Consider the following 13,383-nt stretch of genomic DNA (forward strand, 5'->3'; position numbering starts at 1 on the left):
GAGTATGAAAGGCATTATGAAACAAATGACTACTTTTTAGAGGGTATTTGGTATTATTTTTGTCTTGCGATGTGAATACCTTATGACATTCTTATTATTTTTTAACATTTATGTTATTTTCTCAGAAATATTTTCCTCCATTTAAACATACAACATCTTAATGTTTTGCTTCAATTTTTAACATGACTCTTACTACATCCAAAAAACAATATTTCCAGCCAAGTAAGTCAATGAGAAAATAGAGTATGCACAGTACAAATTTACTTTGGAACAGATTTTGCTAGACTACATCTCTTCCACTAGGTGAGCAGCTCTGTGACTACAAAAGTACTTGTACAAAAGTACGTTCCCTATATCAGGGGGTCTCTTTGCATAAGAAGTTTTAGGCAGAAAAAAGGACTGTGACCTAACACCTGTGCTACTGTGCTATTGTTTTGTGCGTCTGTGAAAGGGGACATTTTAAAAATGTATGTTAGCCATTCTTTGTCAGCACCTGAACTCTCAAGAAAAAAATAAATAAAATAAAAGCCCCTGTCCTCTACTGCATGGGTTGGAATAGAGTGTCTGCTCAGAGCATCAGTGCTTTTAGTGCCAGTCTTAGGATTTCGATTCATTTTCTACATGGGGAGGAGATGGTTTAACCATGAGGAACATGTCTCCTATGCTGGTGGGTGATGGATGAAGAGGGACCCTAGAAACGAGATGCCTCACTCTTTTTTCCCAAATGGTGGCAGCTTCCTCTTCTTTTTGTTTAATGATCTTGAAACATTTTGTTACAACAGACTTAGTACAGTACCTTGTATGTGGTGATTTCTCAACAGTATCTGGAGAGTGAAGTATTAAACGCATAGGCTAATTGATTAGCTAATGGATAAACCATATCTCTTATTTCCACTGAATAATCTTAGGATGGAAATAATAACCTCGTTAATAGTAATGACAGTACTTATTTGTTGAATTTTTACTAATGTTCTAGGCTCTATACTAAGTGTTTCAAGTGCATTTTCACCTTTAATTCTCCAAAAAACCCTATGAAGTTGCTACTATTTTTAGCTTCCACATTTCAAAGGAGAAAGCTGAGATTCATAAAGTTTAAGAATACTGCCAAAGACTGATCATCTAGCTTGAGGCAAGGCCAGGTTAAACCTTGCTGTGTCTTACTGCTAAGTGTTTGATTGTAACCAATGCCTAATGCTGCCCTCCCACCTCTTGAAATCAGGCATAGAGCAATAAGCAGGGCATGGTCACCTCAGAGGCTCAGATAACTTAATTAGAATCACCTCTGACTGTTTGCCATACCTGTTGACTTAGCCTGGTATTATAATTCCAGAAGAAATCACATTGCTAGTACTGTTTGTTACCTGTGATTTTGTTCCTAAAGCCCTGGTAGAACAATGAGCAGCTTCAATTCTGTTTCTACAACATTTGGAGTGGAAGGAAAATACAGGATATATAACAGGGAGGGAACACAGTTTGTTATGTCCCAGATGCTCATCAGTGGGTCTGGCTTATAGAGGAGGATTAAGATCACCTTAAATTAGAAACTTTAACCTTATCTTAATGGATGGATCCCAAAGTCCTAGCAGGTGCACCATGATTCAGAGTCTAGGCTTGTTTGATCTCAATGCCAATTCTTGATTCCCTTAATAGAGTTAGGGAAAGGGAAGACAACCAGGGAATAGAGTCAGTGCACAGACTGGTGAGCACATAGGTAACTCTTCCCAAATTCGTTCCTGTAGCTACTGAAGGTCAGAAGGGAAAGATTTCTCCAAAATAATTTCAGACCCTGGGGTATTCCGCAGATGGCCTTGTTAGCACTACATCTATTTGACTGAACATTAGTTGTCTATTTTCTTTAGAGCACACCATATAGGCTAATTATTTTGCTGTTGTTTCCTTTTGACTCTTCTCAGACACTGAAAACAAGTAAAACATCCATTTAAGAAAAAGTAAATGACTTAAGAGTGTGCCCCATTATTCTCACAGTTACGAAGTAGTAACATTTAAAATTTCTTGACAATAAAGATGGAGATAAAAACAGAACATGAAAGTGGAACCTGGAACAAAGCAACTTATTATACTACATTTTCTCTATATTAAACCATAAATGCTACTTTCAACCGTAGTCCCTAATTTTCTTAAGCTTCTTAGCAGAAACCAAATCTCTTGGCATCTCATTTGGCATGTGTATTTCTAGATAAAAGACACAAAGGAGGCTGATCTTCAAAGACTCTTTATCTTTTTCTAAAAATGGCATCCTTCATTGCCCTTTTTATATGGGGTGAATAAAAGTGACTCTATATTTTCGGCACATACGGTTTCCTTGGTACAGAATTATCCTGTGACACAAAAGACGAAAGTACATAATACTTGAAAATAATGAGCAATAACAGACTTTCTGGCACGAAGTTAATGGCCTCATTCTTCTGTGGCTCCACTAATCCAATGACTCAAAAAACTCAGAGCATAGAAAAGAATGAAATGCCTCGTTGTCCAGTTTGAACAAACCCAGCTTCTAAAGAGCTAGGAGCAGATAGCATCAAAGGTAATCCAAATGATTCTATAAGGACCATGAAAGAGCCTTCCATTTAACCTTGAAAACAGCAGCACCTTCCAAGGAAGTGGGACAACACTTTCTTAATGACGGAGCAGTCCCTAAGGATAGGAATAGCTACCATTTATTGAGTGCTTACTATATGACAGGCCCTTTGCTATGCATTTTAAATGCATTTCTCATTTCATTATATCAGCAATCATGCCCCACTGGGCTATTATGATCCTGTTAAAGAAACTGTGGCATAGACAAGTTAATTGACATGTCCAAGGTCATATACCTGACATATTGGAGAATTACATGATTATATCCAAGGACTGCCTGCCTTCAATATCCATGCTTTTAATCTCTACGAATAATGTTTCCCTTAGCTCTATAGTAATGTGGAGCTATAATGAACCTAATAATCCACTTAATTAACCTCACACTCAGGGCTGGAATCCCATTTGTAGCATCTTTGACGTGTATTTGTACTCATCCAAGCTCTGTCTAAACAGTTTTAGTAATGGAGAGGCTGGTATGAGAGAAGGGCAAGAGAAAAACAAAACAAAACAAGCAAATAAATTAAAAACACTGTTCATCTCACTTCACACACATTCATTCATACAAAAATCTGAAAGATGTACCACTACAGACATTTTATAAATGAGGAAGTTGAGAGGTTCAGAGAGGTTGGGTAACCGGTCCTAAGGCATGCAATCAGTAAATGGTGGCATTGTTCTTCTGATTCTAAAGCTCAAGTTCTTTTTCCACCAGCCTACTTATTTTTGGAGAGATACTAGTAACAAGGCATTAATTCCATTTTTGAATGTAAGATAAATGTTTATGGTGAGCTTTTTTCACATTAGGTTCACAAAAGTAGGCAAATGGAACTGATATGTTCCTTGAAAGCTTCGCATGTTGGCCCTTGATCTTCTGTTGGAAGCAACACAGTGTAAGTCTAAGCTTTCTTTGAAATAGCAGATTTTCAAATACTTCAGGTGAGTTATCATATTTCTCCCCTATCTAGGCTTGTTTTCAGCCTAGTTAAAATGATATCCCTCCCTAGTTCCTTCTACATTTTTCTCCTGTTTTCTTCAAATATTATTTAAAACCATAGTTTCTGTGGTCTTACATTTTAAAACACAAGCAACTATATTGGCATCTCATCTGTGGTTTTAAAGATAAAAAGGTCTAAGAGTGATAATCTTCAGAGTGTTATTTAGAAGCTCATTATCTGCATAAGGACAGAGTTCCAAGGCCTTTGCCATCCTAGTTGTGTTTCTCTGGATCGTTAATGTTGTTCTCAAAGTGAGTTATCCGGGACTGAGAAAAATAGTCTAGATGAGACCTCACCTTGTGCAGAACCCTGTATTTCTGTTAGAATAGTAGCTAAGCATTTAGGCCATGAAGTTAGATTGCTTGGCTTCAAATTTTGTCTCAGTTACTTTCCAGCTCTACAATCTTAAACAAGTTATTTAACTTGTTGGTGCTTCAGTTTCTCCATTTTAAAAGGGAGAAAATGGGACCACCTATCTTAAGAACTTATTGTGGTAATTATATGCTACCACCACATGGATCTATCTATTGAGTTTGTACTCACAGACTCTGCCTTCTCTCCTATTACAATGAATGAACTGTTCATGTTCCCATCTAAAGCTAAGCTTCCAATTTTACAGTAGATGCTGTACCTTCTTGCCTATTTAAGGACATAGCCTGAGTATCTCTTTACTCTCTCTCCTGAATTATCAAATTTCCCTTCTCAAATGTATCTTTCTCAACAGCACACTGATATGTCCATTGTTTACAGTTCCACTCTTCCCTTTCTCTCCTGAATCTATCCCAATTAGACTGCTTCCTCTACCATTGCTCTCAATTTGGTCATGACAGTCACCAGTAACCCTCAGGTTACTCAACTGATTAGCAACACTTGACACAATTGATTACTGTCACCTTCTTAAAACACTCTCTTCATTCAGCTTCAAGGAAACCACACTCTCCCAGCTTCCTTCCTACTTTCACAGGCTGCTTCTTTTTAGTTTTCTTTTCTATTTTTCCTTTTCTTCCTTGCTCTAACTCTTGGGGGACTTCTCCTTCTTCCTGACAGTGGGTCTCATCTCTGTTCCCTCTATGCTCATTCCCTTGGTGATATCATCGAGACACATGACTCTAAAGGCCATCTATATACTAATGACTCTGAATCCAGATCTTCCTCCTGGATCTCAAGCTTTGCATCTAACTGCCAAGCAACCTCTTCACTTGCATGTCTACAGGCATTTCAAATATAACATCCTGCAAACAGAGCTTAGCTTCTCCCCAGAAGTATTTTGTCTACAGTTCCTCCAACTCTGTTATTTCAGTTCCTCAGGTCAAAACCCACAGAATCATCACTGACTATTTTTTTCATAACCTACATCCAAACTATGGGCAAATCTATCAGTGCACTGATTTCTACTCCTATGAGTAACTAAATGACTCTGTATGATTTGCTAATTGTCTTCTCTTTAACAATTCCTAAATCATGTTCACTTTAACCATTCCAGATGGAATATAAGTCTTCTTACCTGACTGGATAGAAGTCAGATAGAAGTTGAATAGTTCTTCTATTTACTCTGGTCTGTTAATATTACATCATCTGAGCTAAACAATGAGTATGATAAATACAAATAAGTTTGGACTCTTGAATTGATCCCATTAATGAGATACAATATTATTTCACTTGTGTGCTTCCTTAGCTAAAAGTCTTTTACAACTCTCACTTGGAATATACATTTATAGCTATTTAATGAAATAGAGGAAAAATTAGTTATGTGTGTGTGTTACACCCAGTTTTGACCAACAATATGATTCACAAGTTTATTTCCCACTCTTATCTATTTCCAATAATCACCTTCAAGGAAATGATTCGCCACTACTTTAAATGTAGCCAAGGGTTCAAATTAAACTCCTAAAGAGAAGTTGTGAAAATACTTTGAAGGCCATAGTCTTGATGGACAAAACATATAGTTTTCTAAAGGAACTACCCTGAAGAGAAAACACTCATGCACATACTTACAGACTGGTAAAAGAGAAGAAATATCACCCATAATACTGTACACATTCTTCATATCTCAACATGTTTTACTCTCACTCTTAGGAGGAAGCCCTCTACACATGAGCTACAGCAGAATCTTAAGCTTTAGAATTAACCTTTTTCATGTAAGGCTTTCATTTTCATACTGTTTCTAAATATTTTCATATAAGGGGTAAGATTTTTCCTTAAAATTTAGCAAACTTGACTACACAAAAACCATACTCAGGGAGATATAATTAAGAGCAGGATTGAGTTTTAAAAGTAAATAAGTAAAATGGTAAGTGTACCATTTGCTCAGTATATGCTAACTGTAGTATGCACTGTGCAGAAAGAAATATGAGAAATAGACTCTATTTTCAAAAAGATTATACAGTTTGCAGGGAAATGAGATTAACACACGCGAGACAATAGCTAATTGCAGAAGACATTTCAAAATTGCTCTTTTGAAAGAGGTTCCAAGTTCTGTATAATTATGGAGAAGGAGACGACCTATGAGGGTTAAAGTAGTTAGAGAAGATTTTAAGAAAGAAGTGACCCCTCAATCGTGTCTTGGACTATGAGCAATTCACAGTTAAAAAGAAAGCGGAAGACTTTTCAGTGCTGAGTTTAAAAGAAGGGGAACATCTGACCAGAGGCTAGGAAATACGAGTCAGTCTAGTAATTAGGGAAAGTGAAAGGAAACCCACACTCGTGGTACAAAGCCTCATGGTTGGGCAAAATCTTAAATGAGGTTTTGTGGCAAGGGTAATCTAATTGTGAAGTGTCATGAATGTCTGGAGAGAAGCTTGGTGTGGTGGGTAATTGGGACTCAGTAGGGTCCTGGGCAGGAGAGTGGTGTCATAAAAAGGTGCTTTATTAAAAAAAAAAAAAAAATCTGCTAGTGGGCTGCAGGATAGAACTGAAAAAGAAGAGAAGTAAGAGACCAGGTAAAAAATTCCAAAGTAAATAATACATGAGTGAGGTCTTTGTGAACATTCTCTTGGCCTAAGGCATTTCTGAGCAAATGCAATAAATATAATTTCAAAAATAACTTTCATAATTTTGAGTTTTATGGATTTTTTAATCTACAAGTGACTCATAGATATAATGTCACAGTTGGAGACATTTAATTAATAATTCTAATTTTGATCTCAGAGATTTCTATTTTGGAGCCACTAAGCTTTGCTTTTCACATCTCAAATATTTTCACAAAATGCTGAAAAGCTGGTAGGCCCTGGGATCTATGCCTGTCCTGCCTGAGGATAAAATATTCTTAAACCTGAAGAGATGAAGTTCCTCTTTCCCAGGATTGTCCAGTTTTTAACTGAGAGGGTAGAAATGTTCATAACACCTTAATTGGCACTTATTAATCTTCAGGATTCCACTTTAGTTACGGAAGTGTAATTATCTAGATTTTCAAAGCAATCTGTTGTTTGGATTCTAGACCAATACATTTCTCCATCTTCAGTAATCCTTTGATGCTTAAGAAGACCAAAGAACTCTGCTTTGCACAATTTTATCCAAGTGGGGAAAAAAAAAAGAGTAAGAATGTGAGGATTTAATAAAAAATAACAATCTTATTTACATTATTTGCTGTTATTATTATTGAAGTGTCTACCACTACTTTGCAAATAGAAGACAATGGAGCAGGTAGCTCTATTAGCTCCACCTCTTTGTGGTTTCATTACAAGTTGGCTTTACCTTGATAGCTCCATCCCTGTCTTTATTAAATGAAGAGGAAAGGCTTAGGAACGATAACACTAAAATTTTGCTAGAAGGTATAGAAAAACAAATACTAATTGGTTGGACAAAGAGCTGCTCCATGAATATAACCTAGCATGCTCTTCTTGGGGAAACAGTATTCACTGTTTCCAAAGAGGGAGGGAATAGTGGGTCGTGTAGGAAAACATCTTTTTTACCTCCAAAATGTCTTTTGTGGGTTGAGACACTCATAAGGATGGGGCATTATTTCTAGTATATATGGTACTCATTTTTCTATACTTCTTTTAGATGTAATGATAAAGCTAATAAAGATGTATTAGTAAAGCTAATAATACAGTATTAGCTTTACTGTAAATATACACTATTAATGCCATTGAGATTATTTGATTTGACATTAAAAGTAAGTGAATATTTTTCTAAAAGATCTAGTCTTGGAAAGTATGTTCTATTTTGTTTTAATGGCACATATTCTTTCAGAAATCCTCTGTGATATTTCTAATGTAAACTACTGCTTGCATAATGGTGAAGAGATGCTGCATCCTCCAGAAGCATCAAGCTACGTTCATTGTTCCACATGTGGAAAGTCCTAAGGTGATAATACTACTTAAAAATCAGAAATGGCATACCTGGCCTAGCGTTATCTCTGATAGATAAATCAAGGTAGAATTTTAGGTTTAGGAAACCCACTCTTCTTCCCTTTGGTATATGAAGTGAGATGTTGAATTGCAATAGAGCCAGCTGGTGGCTTCTTGGGGTGGCTTTTTCACAATCTGAAATACAGAACACTGGAAGGGAGGTTAGCTTTAACTTGGTACCTCAAGAAGTTAGTAAAGAAAACTTAGGCCTTTATTTCATGATGATCATTATTATGTCAACAGCATGTGCCTATTTATGCGTAGATATACCACAAGTTTTATACAAGCTAAGTCAGTGCTCACCTGGCCCTTACTTGGTGTCAGAGAATATCGTAAGCCCTTTACTTCTATTAACTTATTTAACTTTATTTTATTTGTTTTTAATTATTTTTTTTGAATTTTAGAATTTAATTTTATATATTCATTTTTTATACAGCAGGTTCTTATTAGTTATCTTTTTTTATACATATTAGTGTATATATGTCAATCCCAATCTCCCAATTCATCCCACCACCACCACCTCCCCCTCCCACTTTCCCCCAATGGTGTCCATACGTTTGTTCTCTACGTCTGTGTCTCCATTTCTGCCCTGCAAACTGGTTCATCTGTACCATTTTTCTAGATTCCACATATATGCGTTAATATACGATATTCGTTTTTCTCTTTCTGACTTACTTCACTCTGTATGACAGTCTCTAGATCCAGCCACGTCTCTACAAATGACCCAATTTCGTTCCTTTTTCTGGCTGAGTAATATTCCATTGTATATATGTACAACATCTTCTTTATCCATTCGTCTGTTGATGGGCATTTAGGTTGCTTCCAAGACCTGGCTATTGTAAATAGTGCTGCAATGAACATTGGGGAGCATGTGTCTTTTTGAATTATGGTTTTCTCTGGGTATATGCCCAGTAGTGGGATTGCTGGGTCATATGGTAGTTCTAATTTTAGTTTTTTAAGGAACCACCATATTGTTCTCCATAGTGGCTGTATCAATTTACATTCCCACCAACAGTGCAAGAGGGTTCCTTTTTCTCCACACCCTCTCCAGCATTTGTTGTTTGTAGATTTTCTGATGATGCCCATTCTAACTGGCGTGAGGTGATACCACATTGTAGTTTTGATTTGCATTTCTCTAATACTTAGTGATGTTGAGCAGCTTTTCATATGCTTCTTGGCCATCTGTATGTCTTCTTTGGAGAAACGTCTGTCTAGGTCTTCTGCCCATTTTTGGATTGGGTTGTTTGTTTTTTAAATATTGAGCTGCGTGAGCTGTTTATATACTTTGGAGATCCTTTGTCAGCTGATTCGTTTGCAAATATTTTCTCACATTCTGAGGGTTGTCTTTTTGTCTTGTTTGTAGTTTCCTTTGCTGTGCAAAAGCTTTTTTTTTTAAAATTAATTAATTAATTAATTAATTTTTGGCTGTGTTGGGTCTTCGTTTCCATGCAAGGGCTTTCTCTAGTTGCGGCGAGCGGGGGCCACTCTTCATCGCGGTGCGCGGGCCTCTCACTGTCGCGGCCTCTCTTGTTGCGGAGCACAAGCTCCAGATGCGCAGGCTCAGTAGTTGTGGCTCACAGGCCTAGCTGCTGTGCGGCATGTGGGATCTTCCCAGACCAGGGCTCGAACCCGTGTCCCCTGCATTGGCAGGCAGATTCTCAACCACTGCGCCACCAGGGAAGCCCCTGTGCAAAAGCTTTTAAGTTTCATTAGGTCCCATTTGTTTATTTTTGTTTTTATTTCCATTACTCTAGGAGGTGGATCAAAAATGATCTTGCTGTGACTTATGTCAAAGAGTGTTCTTCCTATGTTTTCCTCTAAGGGTTTTATGGTGTCTGGTCTTACATTTAGTTCTTTAATCCATTTTGAGTTTATTTTTGTGTATGGTGTTAGGGAGTGTTCTAATTTCATTCTTTTACATGTAGCTGTCCAGTTTTCCCAGCACCACTTACTGAAGAGACTGTCTTTTCTCCACTGTATATCCTTACGTCCTTTGTCATAAATTAGATGACCACAGGTGCGTGGGTTTATCTCTGGGCTTTCTATCCTGTTCCATTGGTCTATATTTCTGTTTTTGTGCCAGTACCATATTGTCTTGATTACTGTAGCTTTGTAGTATAGTCTGAAGTCAGGGAGCCTGATTCCTCCAGCTCCGTTTTTCTTTCTCAAGATTGCTTGGCTATTTGGGATCTTTTGTGTTTCCATACAAATTGTGAAATTTTTTGTTCTAGCTCTGTGAAAAATGCCATTGGTCGTTTGATAGGGATTGCATTGAATCTGTAGATTGCTTTGGGTAGTAGAATCACTTTCACAATGTTGATTCTTCCAATCCAAGAACATGGAATATCTCTCCATCTGTTGCTATCATCTTTAAATTCTTTCATCAGTGTCTTATACTTTTCTGCATACGGGTCTGTCTCCTTGGGTAGGTTTATTCCTAGGTATTTTACTCTTTTTGTTGCAATAGTAAATGGGAGTGTTTCCTTAATTTCTCTTTCAGATTTTTCATCATTAGTGTATAGGAATGCAAGAGAATTCTGTGCATTACTTTTATATCCTGCAACTTTACCAAATTCATTGATTAGCTCTGGTAGTTTTCTGGTGGCATCTTTGGATTCTCCATGTATAATATCATCTCATCTGCAAACAGTGACAGTTTTACTTCTTTTCCAATTTGTATTCATTTTATTACTTTTTCTTCTCTGATTGCTGTGGCTAGGACTTCCAAAACTATGTTGAATAACAGTGGCGAGAGTGGACATCCTTGTCTCGTTCCTGATCTTAGAGGAAACGCTTTCAGTTTTTCACCATTGAGAATGATGTTTTCTGTGGGTTTGTCATATATGGCCTTTATTATGTTGAGGTAGGTTCTCTCTATGCCCACTCTCTGGATAGTTTTTATCATAAATGGGTGTTGAATTTTGTCACAAGTTTTTTCTACATCTATTGAGATGATCATATGGTTTTTAGCTTCAATTTGTTAAGATAGTGTACCACATTGATTGATTTGTGTACTGAAGAATCCTTGCATCCCTGGGATTAATCCCACTTGATCATGGTGTATGATCCTTTCAATGTGTTGTTGGATTCTGTTTGCTAGTATTTTGTTGATGATGTTTGCATCTATATTCATCAGTGATATAGGTCTGTAATTTTCTTGTTTGTAGTATCTCTGTCTGTTTTTGACATCAGGGTGATGGTGACCCCGTAGAATGAGTTTGGGAGTGTTCCTTCCTCTGAAATTTTTGGGAAGAGTTTGAGAAGGATGGGTGTTAGCTTTTCTCTAAATGTTTGATAGAATTCACCTGTGAAGCCATCTGATCCTAGGCTTTTGTTTATTGGAAGATTATTAATCACAGTTTCAATTTCATTACTTGTGATTGGTCTGTTCATATTTTCTATTTCTTTCTGGTTCAGTCTTGGAAGGTTATACCTTTCTAAGAATTTGTCCGTTTCTTCTAACTCTATTGGCATAGAGTTGCTTGTAGTAGTCTCTTATGATGCTTTGTATTTCTGCATTGTCCATCATGACTTCTTCTTTTTCATTTCTAATTTTATTGATTTGAGTCCTCTCCCTCTTTTTCTTGATGAGTCTGGCTAAAGGTTTATCAATTCTGTTTATCTTCTCAAAGAAGCAGCTTTTAGTTTTATTGATCTTTGCTACTGTTTTCTTTGTTTCTATTTTATTTATTTCTGTTCTGATATTTATGATTTCTTTCCTTCTGCTAAATCTGGGTTTTGTTTGTTCTTCTTTCTCTGGTTCCTTTACGTGTAAGGTTAGATTGTTTATTTGAGATATTTCTTGTTTTTTGAGGTAGGATTGTATTGCTGTAAACTTCCCTCTTAGAAGTGTTTTTGCTGCATCCCATAGGTTTTGGATCATCGTGTTTTCATTGTCATTTGTCTCTAGGTATTTTTTGATTTCTCTTTGATTTCTTCAGTGATCTCCTCGTTATTTAGTAATGTATTGTTTAGCCTCCATGTGTTTGTGTTTTTTATGGCTTTTTCCCTGTAATTGATTTCTAATCTCATAGCACTGTGGTCAGAAAAGATGCTTGATATGATTTCAATTTTCTTAAATTTACCGAGGCTTGATTTGTGACCCAAGATGTGATCTATCCTGGAGAATGTTCTGTGTGCACTTGAGAAGAAAGTTTAATCTGCTGTTTGTGGGTGGAATGTCCTATAAATATCAATTAAATCTATCTGGTCTATTGTCTCATTGAAAGCTTCTGTTTCCTTATTAATTTTCTGTCTGGATGATCTGTCCATTGGTGTAAGTGAGGTGTTAAAATCCCCCACTCTTATTGTGTTACGGTCGATTTCCTCTTTTATAGCTGTTAGCATTTGCCTTATGTATTGAGGTGCTCCTATGTTGGGTGCATATATATTTATAATTGTTATACCTTCTTCTTGGATTGATTCCTTGATCATTATGTGGTGTCCTTCCTAGTCTCTTGTAACATTCTTTATTTTAAGGTCTATTTTATCTGATGAATATCACTACTCCAGCTTTCTTTTGATTTCAATTTGCATGGAATATCTTTTTCCGTCCCCTCACTTTCAGTCTGTATTTCTCCCTAGGTCTTAAGTGGGTCTCTTGTAGACAACATATAGATGGGTCTTATTTTTGTATCCATTCAGCAAGCCTGTGTCTTTTGGTTGGAGCATTTAATCCATTCACATTTAAGGTAATTATCAATATGTGTATTTCTATTACCATTTTCTTAATTGTTATGGGTTTGTTTTCGTAGGTCCTTTTCTTCTCTTGTGTTTCCCACTTAGAGAAGTTCCTTTAGCATTTGTTGTAGAGCTGGTTTGGTGGTGCTGAATTTTCTTAGCTTTTGCTTGTCTGTAAAGCTTTTGATTTCTACATCGAATCTGAATGAGATCCTTGCCGGGTGGAGTAATCTTGGTCGTAGGTTCTTCCCTTTCATCACTTTAAGTATATCATGCCACTCCCTTCTGGCTTTTAGAGTTTCTCCTGAGAAATCAGCTGTTCACCTTATGGGAGTTCCCTTGTATGTTATTTGTCGTTTTTCCCTTGCTGCTTTCAATAATTTTTCTTTGTCTTTAATTTTTGCCAATTTGATTACTGTGTGTCTCGGCGTGTTTCTCCTTGGGTTTATCCTGTATGGGACTCTCTGCACTTCCTGGACTTGGGTGGCTATTTCCTTTCCCATGTTAGGGAAGTTTTCGACTATAATCTCTTCAAATATTTTCTCTGGTCCTTTCTCTCTCTCTTCTCCTTCTGGGACCCCTATAATGTGAATGTTGTTACATTTAATGTTGTTCCAGAGGTCTCTTAGGCTGTCTTCATTTCTTTTCGTTCTTTTTTCTTTATTCTGTTCTGCAGCCATGAATTCCACCATTCTGTCTTCCAGGTCACTTATCTGTTCTTCTGCCTCAGTTATTCTGCTATTGATTCCTTCTAGTGTATT

General features: G+C 36.8%; 1 protein-coding gene across 3 annotated transcripts in view; it reads right to left on the bottom strand.

Annotated features, from left to right (window-relative positions):
• The window catches only part of GABRB1 (gamma-aminobutyric acid type A receptor subunit beta1), a 396,787-nt gene that overhangs the window by 233,574 nt on the left and 149,830 nt on the right, over window positions 1-13,383 (bottom strand). The gene's annotated exons all lie outside the window — the stretch shown is intronic.

The sequence above is a fragment of the Eschrichtius robustus genome, chromosome 4 (genome assembly GCF_028021215.1).
Source record: "Eschrichtius robustus isolate mEscRob2 chromosome 4, mEscRob2.pri, whole genome shotgun sequence".
Classification (NCBI taxonomy): Eukaryota; Metazoa; Chordata; class Mammalia; order Artiodactyla; family Eschrichtiidae; genus Eschrichtius; species Eschrichtius robustus.